The 12,646-nt window shown below is 34.7% G+C and overlaps 1 long non-coding RNA gene across 1 annotated transcript; it reads left to right on the top strand.

The window, feature by feature from the left end:
- The first annotated feature begins 6,347 nt into the window (after positions 1 to 6,347).
- On the top strand, positions 6,348 to 9,367 carry LOC138884341 (uncharacterized). The gene is made up of 2 exons (XR_011404515.1): positions 6,348 to 6,725; positions 9,118 to 9,367. It is a non-coding gene; the product is annotated as an uncharacterized lncRNA (long non-coding RNA).
- Positions 9,368 to 12,646: the final 3,279 nt, after the last annotated feature.

The raw sequence follows: 12,646 nt of genomic DNA, 5'->3' as shown, positions 1-12,646 counted from the left end.
ATCAAGTTAAGCAAAAATTGGGTACCACACAAATCATCCCCCCCTCTAGTGTGGTATTGAAGTATAAAACATCAACCTTTGTATGTCTCCTCGGATAACTAGTCAAGCTTTGAACCTTTCAATACTTCCATCATATCTATATTTAACCTTATAGATCCATTTACAGGTCAAAGACTTCTTGCCTCTTAGTAGTTCAAACACTTTTCTCCACGGCTTGAAGGTTTTTTGCCATTACATCCTACCAACTAGGATTTAAAGATGCCTGGGAGAAACTTGTAGGTTCAATGATATGAGATATAAAGTTTAAAAAGGATTTATTTGTAAGAGAGAGGTTTGTGAAAGTCATAGTAGTAGGTGAGACTGGTGCTGCAAAACAAGAATTGGTTAGATCAGTCAAGTACACAGCATTGCACACATAATTTGCCAAATTAGATAGTGGATTATGTTCCCTAGTAGATATCCTTATTTCAAGTTGAAGAGGAATAGAAGATGGAGAGGAATTGAACCTAAAGATAAGATATGAGGTAGGAGCTATTCTAGGTGATGTTATTGAGGGAGGGAGAGTAGGAATAGGACCTGATCCTGAAGAATGATGATTATCAGACCGAGGGAAAGGGTGAGGTTGGTCTTGTATAGTAGAAACTTCTTTAGGGAAAATGGGTGGTTCAGGTGAAGGAGAGAAAAAAGGAAATATATCCTAAAAAAACTACATCTCTAGAAATAAAAATGATTATAGATTGAAGATCCAACAATTTGTATCCTTTCTTCCCAAAGGGATGTCCTATAAAAACATACTTGATTGATCTAGATTCATATTTTAACCTGTGATGAGATAAAGTATAGGCATAACATAGACAACCAAAATATTTCAGAAAATCATAAGATGGAACTTTTCCAAAAAGAATTTTAAAAGATGTTTTGAAGTTAGGCACTCTAGATGGAAATCAATTTATTAAAAAAGTAGCAGTTAAAAACAATCACCCCCATACATAGTGGGGAGATTAGACTGGAATAATAGAGCCCTACATGTCTCTAGAAGATATTTGTATTTTCGTTCAACCACTCTATTTTGTTGTGGTGTAGCAACACAAGAGGTTTTGTGAATGATTTCATTAGAGGAGAAATTTTTGACAGAATGGATCCTGATCCTAACTCCAAAGCATTATCTTAACGAATGATTTTAACTTTTATTGCAAACTGCCTTTCTGCCATTATTAGAAAAGATTTTAAAACTGGAAAAGCATTGCTTTTTGTTCTTAAAAGATAAGTCGAAGTTCCCCTACTATAGTATCAACTATGGTCAAGAAATATCTATAACCATCATGAGTTGGGATCTTGTAAGGTGCCCAAGTATCAATATGAATTAGTTAAAAAATTGAATTTGTGTTGATATTGCTTGAATGAAAAGGCAATTTTGCCTGCCTAGCTTGAGAACATATATCACAAGGATGATTAAATTTGGCAAGAGAAGGAAACTAAAAACTGAATATATTTTGCATACTAATAGAGGCATATTCCCCAACCTTTTGTGCCATAGGATTACATTAGAGTGGATTCTATCAGAAAAAGAAACTAAATGAGAGACAATATCTTTCCTAAGGTTGTTGCAAGCTGAATAAGACTGAAAAACTGATTGATTTCCATAAACTAGTCCAGAACTTAGAGAAGCTGGATTAAGTAGATATAGACCTTCCTTCACAAACTACCACTAGCCTCTTCAGTGAAGGGCCTTACAAGAATGTACCAAAAGATGAGAAAAGCAAGGTACAAATGAGTTGTTTAGTGAGTTTGTGAACTAAAATTAGATTAAATCTGAAATTTAGAACATATAACACATTGTTTAGTATTAAATATGGCAGAACATGCACACTACCAACTTGACTGGCCTTAACTTTATATGAATTTGGGAGGTTGACGTACAGAGATTTGGTTAGAGGTTTCACATTGAATAAAATGGAATAGCCAAAAGTCATATGTCCCGAAGCTCCTGAATCTATTATCCAGGAGGTAGAATTCATGTAAGGAAAACAAGAAAAGCAATATAGATTATGAGTATTGATTGTTTTACCACACAGTTGGCACTAGTGTTTGCATCAAAAATCTGCCCACCTTGTTGGCCAACCTTCATCTGTTGAAGAAGTTGGTAAAGGTGACTGAACTACTCTTGAGTGATGACTTTCCCTGCTACATTTCCTTCCATTGTGTTGACTTATTGAGTTGTGTTTTCTTTGTGCATGATTGTTGCATTGTTGTGAGGTCCTCCTTGATACTTTTTGGATTTGGTAAACTTGAAAGTGGAGGGAAACCCAATGATTCTATAGCATTTGTCAATGGAATGACCAGGTTTCTTGCAGTAGTTGCACACCAGGTTATTCTTCTTTTCTTCAAGATTTTCTTTGTACTTTCCTTCTCCATTAGCATATTTCTAAAAATAGGTTTGCTAATTTTATGCCAGAAAAGTAATCTCAACTGGGTGTTGTGCAACATGAATTTTCCTTTGCTTCTCATCTTGAATGAGAAGAGAAAAGACTTGATTGACATTTGGAAAGGGGGTAGCATCAGAATGTTACTCCTTACAGGTGAGTAGGTATCATTAAGTCCAATGAGAAATTGGATGAGCCTGCTATATTGAAGGGATTTTAAATTCTTGACTTTCCTCCACAATCACACTCACATGTGCGGTGTACACAAGTATTCAAGGTATCTAACTCATCCCAAATACTTTTCACCTTTGTATAATATCCTGCTATATCATAGGTCCCTTGCACTAGATAACTCAACTCTTTTTGCAACTGATAAAGTTGAGCACTATTACATTGTCCAAATCTAACCTCAAGCTCTTTCAAAATTTAATTTGCAATTTTAGAATAAAGAACACTTCTAGCTATGTCCTTAGACAGAGAGTTAAAGATCCATGATTTAACCAAATAATTGCAACGATTCCACTGCTTAAAGTCAGTGGAAGAAGCATCAGGTTCAGAATATCTTCCATCAATAAAACCAAGCTTGTTCTTGGCAGAGAGTGCAATGATGATGGCTCTACACCATCCTCTATATACCTTTCAAAGACTGAATTGACAAGAACCATTCCTGGTGAATAAGATGGATGAAGATAATAGAGGTAAGTGGAATCTATAACCAAAGCAGCTGGTTGAGTGACTGTGCGAGCTGCAGAAACATTTGAAGAGTCATTGTGGAATTTGGTGTCATTTCAAAGGAGAAAGAAAAGATGACTGGAAAAGAAATGTAGGCTAGGGACTCAGATAGCAACTGTTGTGATACCATGTAGGAATTTAGGAAATTTGTTTTTCTTATTGAATGAATAATATTTTGTATAGTGTGTGTATTTATACAGGTATTGCAAAATAAAAAGGTACAACTACAGCTATACTAATTCCAAGTGTGTAATTCCTATTTGTTGTCCTATTCACAATTGCACTATGATATGTACATATATTGTATAGATGTAAATTGCATTTGGATAGAAATGTTTTGGAAGGATTAAGTGCCTTTCAGCTGTATCCAATATGCTACAAAGATTGGACCGGATCTGTAACAATAGGGGCAGACCTTTTGTTTGTATTGGGCTTCTAATTTGTGTTTTGTGTATTGGCCCAATTGGTACAAATCCTTTATAGACCATTGTATAACATTTGGATCTTGTTATTTCCATATCATTCCACACAGTTCTTGTCTCTCTGTCTTCGCCTTCGACTGTATTATCACTTTGTCGACCAAAATTGGGTTTAGGGTTTGGGTACAAAATTCCTGTCCAACACTACTTTCTCCAACATGTGCAGAGGCTATTGGTGTTGGCAACTGAGATATATTTTCCCTGGCAAAGTAGGACACAAGAAACAACCTCATATTAGGAGTTCTAGAAAATAGTTTTAATTGGGACTTGAAGAGTCTATGAGCAAAATGTTGGAAGTGTTCAAGAGGTAACTGTAGACATGTGATTTTTGAGCCTCCCAAAATTTTTTTATATTTTAGCATGTAAATATTTAATTTAAGCCAAATATAACTATTTTAATTAATTTTGACTCTTTTACTTTATTTTATTACTAGAAAAATAAAAATTACAAAAATTATTCCATTAATGTTTTGTAGTCATTTTTAATATGGAAAAATACCAAAAAAAATAATTTATTTTAAAAGGTCAGTCTTATTTTAACAGCTATTTTACTTAAGTAGGACTAATTAATAATTATGATCGTATTTTTAGTCTTGTTCGCGGGGAAAGGATAGAACTTGGGCTCGAGCAACCCATTTTTAGGCCTAATTTTGGACCTAGCCCATAATTTTCAAGCCCATAATTCCTAGGCTCATACCCCTTAACTTAAAAACCCTACCAAAAAAAAACCCTAGACCTATATACACACAACCATCAGTCGTGAATGAGGGGGGGGGGGGGATCGACCAAAAAAAAGAAAAAGAACAAAAAGGAGTAGATCTTGGAATTTCAAAAAAAAAAAGGGCACACACACTGAAAACGAGGTCTCTTTTGTGGTATTGATTTTGTTTCTGCTGGTTTGGCAACGGAGGTCTTTTGGCCGATTTTGTTTCGCCGCCTCTGCTGCTTCGTTTCTTGTTCAAGAGCTCGAGCTCATTTTCCAGATTTACCGTTCTGTATCAAGTTCATTGAGGGTCTATGTCGAGATTCCCTGGTCAAAATCCCAGTCCGGATCGTTTTTATTTTCAAGTTCCATTATCAATTTTTGGACTTTGATTCCATCTATCAGCTGCTTTGTTAAAGATTTGATTTGGATATTCTTCTTAATACAAAGGTTCGATTCTTTCCTATCTTTGGGCATTTTTTTATTTTTTTATTTTATCCCATTGATGTTCAATTCATGGATACCGAGATTTTCATTCGGATAAATACATATGTGCTTGTGTGATTGAAGTAATTGACTCATGAGTCCAATTTTTATTTGATAATTTAGTTCTTTAGTTGGTTGGTTTCCATCTTAAGTAGTGAAATCGTTTGGGATTAAACTTTTGAATTCTTTGAAGTAATAATGTGTTATAGTTCTAGTTTAGTCTTGAAAGCTAACATGTTATGTTTTATTTGATAAAACTGGAATCCTGTTCATAAGTGGGGTAAAAGATTATTAGCTTTGTTGTTGAGCCAATATGAATTTTGTCTAGATCTGATTGAGATAAGCACAAGAGTATACGTACACTCCTTTCTTTATATTGTCTTTATTTTCGTTTAATTTGTCAACCTCTCACAGTAATTTCCATTAATCATGCCTTACAATAATCCCCAAAGTTTTAGGAACAAATTATTAACATCCGTAGTTTTCTTTAAGTTGAGTGCAATCTTTTGAAATAATTTAAGGGCACACAACCATCAGTCGTGAATGAGGGGGGGGGGGGGATCGACCAAAAAAAAGAAAAAGAACAAAAAGGAGTAGATCTTGGAATTTCAAAAAAAAAAAGGGCACACACACTGAAAACGAGGTCTCTTTTGTGGTATTGATTTTGTTTCTGCTGGTTTGGCAACGGAGGTCTTTTGGCCGATTTTGTTTCGCCGCCTCTGCTGCTTCGTTTCTTGTTCAAGAGCTCGAGCTCATTTTCCAGATTTACCGTTCTGTATCAAGTTCATTGAGGGTCTATGTCGAGATTCCCTGGTCAAAATCCCAGTCCGGATCGTTTTTATTTTCAAGTTCCATTATCAATTTTTGGACTTTGATTCCATCTATCAGCTGCTTTGTTAAAGATTTGATTTGGATATTCTTCTTAATACAAAGGTTCGATTCTTTCCTATCTTTGGGCATTTTTTTATTTTTTTATTTTATCCCATTGATGTTCAATTCATGGATACCGAGATTTTCATTCGGATAAATACATATGTGCTTGTGTGATTGAAGTAATTGACTCATGAGTCCAATTTTTATTTGATAATTTAGTTCTTTAGTTGGTTGGTTTCCATCTTAAGTAGTGAAATCGTTTGGGATTAAACTTTTGAATTCTTTGAAGTAATAATGTGTTATAGTTCTAGTTTAGTCTTGAAAGCTAACATGTTATGTTTTATTTGATAAAACTGGAATCCTGTTCATAAGTGGGGTAAAAGATTATTAGCTTTGTTGTTGAGCCAATATGAATTTTGTCTAGATCTGATTGAGATAAGCACAAGAGTATACGTACACTCCTTTCTTTATATTGTCTTTATTTTCGTTTAATTTGTCAACCTCTCACAGTAATTTCCATTAATCATGCCTTACAATAATCCCCAAAGTTTTAGGAACAAATTATTAACATCCGTAGTTTTCTTTAAGTTGAGTGCAATCTTTTGAAATAATTTAAGGGCACACAACCATCAGTCGTGAATGAGGGGGGGGGGGGGATCGACCAAAAAAAAGAAAAAGAACAAAAAGGAGTAGATCTTGGAATTTCAAAAAAAAAAAGGGCACACACACTGAAAACGAGGTCTCTTTTGTGGTATTGATTTTGTTTCTGCTGGTTTGGCAACGGAGGTCTTTTGGCCGATTTTGTTTCGCCGCCTCTGCTGCTTCGTTTCTTGTTCAAGAGCTCGAGCTCATTTTCCAGATTTACCGTTCTGTATCAAGTTCATTGAGGGTCTATGTCGAGATTCCCTGGTCAAAATCCCAGTCCGGATCGTTTTTATTTTCAAGTTCCATTATCAATTTTTGGACTTTGATTCCATCTATCAGCTGCTTTGTTAAAGATTTGATTTGGATATTCTTCTTAATACAAAGGTTCGATTCTTTCCTATCTTTGGGCATTTTTTTATTTTTTTATTTTATCCCATTGATGTTCAATTCATGGATACCGAGATTTTCATTCGGATAAATACATATGTGCTTGTGTGATTGAAGTAATTGACTCATGAGTCCAATTTTTATTTGATAATTTAGTTCTTTAGTTGGTTGGTTTCCATCTTAAGTAGTGAAATCGTTTGGGATTAAACTTTTGAATTCTTTGAAGTAATAATGTGTTATAGTTCTAGTTTAGTCTTGAAAGCTAACATGTTATGTTTTATTTGATAAAACTGGAATCCTGTTCATAAGTGGGGTAAAAGATTATTAGCTTTGTTGTTGAGCCAATATGAATTTTGTCTAGATCTGATTGAGATAAGCACAAGAGTATACGTACACTCCTTTCTTTATATTGTCTTTATTTTCGTTTAATTTGTCAACCTCTCACAGTAATTTCCATTAATCATGCCTTACAATAATCCCCAAAGTTTTAGGAACAAATTATTAACATCCGTAGTTTTCTTTAAGTTGAGTGCAATCTTTTGAAATAATTTAAGGCGTGCCATGCCAAATAAACCCCTAAGCCCATGGCCCTCATTTAATTAATAGTAACTCTTTTAAAATTGGAGTGTGCCATCAATTGAACTTTCCATGGTCTTCGCAAACTTTGTTATTAATTTGAAAGTGCGTAGTTGCTTTAGGCGCGTAATTTAAATTAACCTCCTTAAACTCAGGTGTGCATTTCATGTGACCCAAATCCAAATCTCAATAACGTTAAATAAAATGTGTCTCGGACTGCGGGCGCATTTCATGTGGTGTGGTCCAAAGACGTGTTTCAGATGACGTTGTAATCTTCCTTAAAATAATTAAAAGCGGTTTTAAAATTAAAATGCACATAGGTTTAAAAGTGTATTAGAATCAGATAATAGGCCAATTATAATAGTTGAGCGACCGTGCTAGAACCACGGAATTCGGGAATGCCTAATACCTTCTCCCGGGTTAACAAAACTCCTTACTCGGATTTCTGGTTCGCGAACTGTTAAACAGAGTCAAGCTTTTCCTCGATTCGGGATTCAACCGGTGACTTGGGACACCATAAAATTATCCCAAGTGGCGACTCTGAATGTTTAAATAAATAATCTCGTTTCGATTGTCACTTTAAGTTGGAAAAAACTCCCTTATACCCTCCCGTGGGTGTAGTAAAAAGGAAGTGTGACAGCTCTGGCGACTCTGCTGGGGATCTAACCCAGAATCTCTTATTCAGGGTTCAACAATTCGAGCTCAGAATAATTATTATAGTTGGCTCTTTATCCATTATCTGATTTTGTTTTGGGCATAATGTGCTAACTGATTGCTTTTACCGCTTTGATATTTCGTGAACTGTATATAAACTGTTGCGAAATCCCTCTTCTCTCTGAGTTTTCTGAATCGTGAAGAAGTGTGCACTTCGTGTGACTTCTTTTTTGTTAGAGTCATATTTCAAATTTAGAACGAGGTACGGACAGGTTGCAAAGCCGGTGAAGCTTCTGTATTCCCGATACGCTACGCTTCCCCCCCCCCCCCGGCTCGAGCTGTCCGCTCGGGTAAGCCAGGTCTAGAACAATAAACCATGGTTTTGAACCTAGTATAACAAGACCTCATGCTGGATCCCTAGTAGGAACGTTTGGTTGCATCATGTGCACTTAACTTTGGAGACTCAACGCAGGGGTTGGGTCTGTCTAAGACAGGTATACCCCAAAAAAATAAAAATAAAAATAAAAGACCATCCTGATGCATCTTATGTGCTACATGTTGCATTTATTCAAGGGTAAAAGGGTCATTTGGCGGACAAATGATAGCTGAGGATAAATGAAGAAACGAAAAAAAACAACAACAAAAAATGAAAGAAAAGAAAAAAAAAAAAGGGTGAAGTGTGAAGATAAAGCGAGTTGGCCCCAATTATGTTGTTAAAAAAAAGAGCTTGAAAATTCAAAAAAACGATTTTGCACTTTTTCATTATTTGTCGAAAATCAGAAAATCAACAAAAAAGAAAAAGAAGAAAATCCAAAAAGATTTTGCATGTTTCGTCATATTTCAATAAAAAGCAAAAAAAAATGTGATTTCTATAAATTAGTGGTTTTTTTTTATTCTCGCCCGTATCCAATCTGCCCGAACTACGCATACCTGATTCTCGTCTTTCGGAGCGTGATACGTAGGCAACCCACATAGGGTCCGGTCTTCCTACTAAATCTTAGGTTCTTGGCTTTGCGGAGTCATAGCCAAATTTTGCACTTCTAGCCACCTTTTGGCCAAATAAGCCAGTTTACAAAAATAGCCTCAACCATGTCTTCTATGTGTCCAGTATGGAGTGTTATTGTCTCACATAGTGTTGATTTAAAGTTTTCTCATGCAGGTGTGAATTTATTTACCGAAGTTTGAGCATGACAGACACCCCGTGACCGTCCGGTCAGGATCGCTCAGTCAGGAGTTGCTTAAGGAAATTTGTTTTTATGTTTTGAGTCTGTTCTTCATTTTATGTCGTCTTTTACTTTCTAGTTTTGTACAGTAATGTCAAGCTTTTTGTTATTGTATTTTCTTCTTTATATTTGAAAAATATGATGTAACTCAAAAGTCCGGAAAAAAAAAAGAGATGTTGCATTTTATATTTCGTTATAAATTTTCTTTAGAATACTAATTCTAGAAATAAAAAAAATGTTGAGGTTGTTTTTCCTTTAGGCAATTAATATCTAGGACTTAAAATGAATTGTTTATATGTTTCCTTTAGTATATTAGGACCAAATTTCAAAAAAAAAAAAAGAGAATTTTCTTTTAGTACTTCTTTCAAAGCTTTCTTTAAGGTGTTAAATCCAAAATACAAAAAGATTTTCTTTTGAGGTGTTGTAAGCACGTGATTTTTGCCCTATATGAGAATTACTCCCAAAAAATTCAAAAAATAAAATAATTTTCCTTGGTGTGCAATTTTGTGATATTTTGTGATATTTTTGAATAATTATTTGTATTTGTCTGTGCATGTTTATTTGTTAAATTAATAAAAATACAAAACTATATCGCATTTTGCATGTAGGATTTAATTCTACAATTGTTAGTAATTAAGTTTGTTTTACAAAAAATAAAAATTACAAAAATAGGCATCGTTTGCATTTTTAGCATTTAATGTCCAAATATATAATTTTATGCTTAATTATTACTTAATTGTGCGTTAATTGTTATTGGGAGTTAATTTGCGCTTTTATAACTTAATTTAGTTCTTAATAATAATTTAAGTATTTTTATAATTTAGTTTTAGATAAATAAAAGAAGAAAAAAGAAAACAAAAATACAAAAAATCAGAATTGGGCCTTTTCTTCAATTTCAAGCCACAGGCCCAAAAAATGGCCCAACCTTCCCTATGACCCAGTCCATTCCGAACTGGGTCGACCCAATCCATACCCAAAGACCCAATACCCCTATTATCTTACATTTTTACAAAACAAAACAAAAGAAACCCTAAAAAAGAGCTAAGCCATCCGCCCCCCCTCCCCTCCTATCTTCATCTTCTCCAACCTCCAAGCCCCACCTCCCATGGCTGCCCTTCCTCACGCCTCCACCACCTCAACACACACACACACACACGACATTCTCCATCGTCCCATCGACCCCAACACGAGCAGCCATGGCTGCTTTCCCCCCCCCCCCCTTTCTCGTGTCGAAACCAAACGACCATTGGAGTAGCTTCACGTCCGCCATTGTTGCTGCGTTTTCTTCCAGTCGTTGCAGCTGCTACTGTTGTTCCTTCGTCATCCATGGAGATCCTTTTGCTTCCATCTTCTCAACCTCAAGTCCAAACGACCAAGATGCTCCGTTCTCCAAAACGCAGCAATGAGAGCTGCTCGAAACCAGCCCAAAAACGAGCTCCATCGTTGCTCCGTCGTGCTGCTGCGTCGCTGCGTCTTCAGCTTCACCATTGATGCTGCTGCTCACGTTTATTCTTCAGCTGCTTCTCGCCGCGTCCAGCTCCCCGCCGCCGCTGTTTCACTGCAGTTTCTCCGTCGTGCTGATGTCGCTGCTACTGCTTCAAAGTTCTTCTTCAATGCAAGCTTCGTCTTCTTCGTTTCGTCAAAGTTCGAAGGGCCCGGATAGATTTGTTTACAATCGAGTTCGTCGTTGATTCATCTCCGGTTAGTTAGTTTTAAGTTTTATTTTTTGTCCATATTTCGTTTTTATATTTCTCAAAGTTAAAATTGTTAAATATTTGATTCTTATTTTGTTCGTTGTTCATCGTTGAAATAATTTTCTAATTTGTTCATATGTTTTGATTGAATTAATTTTCAGATTTCAAATGGAAATTTAATTAGCGGTTTTTCATGTTTATTTCATGTTTGTTTTATTGTTTAGGTAAAAGTTGTTAGTTTAATGTTGGTGAGATACAAATTGAAGTTTAATTAATTGTTTCTTCAATTTGTTTCATGTGTTTTATGTATTTTTAGAAATTGTTAATATTGTTAAGTTCAAGTTTAAGTTCATAATTGTTTCTTCGTCGATCTTGTTATTTGTCTAAAAGAATTTAGTTGTAATAGGGAAATATGTTGGTTTAATCGTTTGAATCCATCATGTTTGTTGTTTAAAATAGATTTAATTCATGTTCATACTTTGTTTGATTGTTCTTGAATCCGAAATTTGTATAGCTTGATTTCTTGTTTACCATTTATGATTATTTCTTGAATTTGTCTCATAATCTTATTTAAAGTTTAATATAGGAATTGTTTGTTGTAATGTTGTTAGAGTTGATTTTAAGTTCAATATTATTGAATTTAGAAATCTAAATATACTTGTTTGATTGTTGTTGTTGAATCTGAAAATAGGTTTGTTTGTTGCTAAAAATATTGTTCAATCAAATTTTAGTTGTTCTTTGTTGGTTCAATTTGTGTTCATATGATTTGTTGTTGAAATCATGTTCATGTGATTTGTTGTTGAAATGTTGAAGAAATCATGTTCATGAGATTTGTTGTTTGAATTTATGTAGAAATTGGTCATATTGGCTATATTTTCGTTGAGTTTGATTAATTGATTTGTTATAGCTGATGGGGGTAATTTGGTAAATCGCAGTACGTTTGGGGGTAAAATAGTAATTGCAATAAGGACGGAGGGGTAGTTTAGGAATTGTACATTTTTGTAATTTTTTATGTGAAGCATGGGGGACAAAATGTAATGGGGTGGGTTGTGATATAGTTGTTTAATATAAAGGGGGGACAAGACAAAATTTAGTAGGGAGGAATCTTGTATTTGTTTATGTTAGGCATGGGGGACAAAATGTAATGGGGTGGGGTTGATATATTTATTTAATGTAATGGGGTTGAGTGAGAAGATAATGGGTTTGGTAGGAGAAAGTGATTGATTTTAATTGATTTTGGGAATGTGTTATATATAGAGAGGTCTTGATACAAAAGGGGAGAGAACAGAGATATAGAGAGAATTAAGAACAGAATACAGATAGGGGGGAATACAGAAATAGAAGGAATAGAAAAAAAAACGAATCTGAAAGAGGAGAAGAACAAAAAGAAAATAAGAGAGAGAAAAAAGGGCTGAACATTTAAGAGAGAGAAAATTCCGAAAAATATTTAAACTTTCAAAAAAAAATAAAAAACTAAAAAAATCTTCTGCTTTCTTTCATTGTTTGAAATCAGAATTAATTGTTGTTTCATCAAAGCTTGAAGCTTTTGTTTTTTTTGGGATTACTGCTCCACTGGTTTGCAAACTTTGTTCCTGGGTTGTTACTGTTGCTGGACTGTTGTTGTTGTGCTGTATTGTTATTACTACTGTTGATTCTCATCTTCTTTTGTTTCCAATACCAGGTACACGACTGTAATACTAGCTATTGCAAAGCTAATAATGTGGAAGCATGAATACATATGAAGAATGAAATTTTGAAGTTTTAATATCAT

Source organism: Nicotiana sylvestris, chromosome 12 (genome assembly GCF_000393655.2).
Source record: "Nicotiana sylvestris chromosome 12, ASM39365v2, whole genome shotgun sequence".
NCBI lineage: Eukaryota > Viridiplantae > Streptophyta > Magnoliopsida > Solanales > Solanaceae > Nicotiana > Nicotiana sylvestris.
This window is presented reverse-complemented; position numbering and strand designations above follow the sequence as displayed.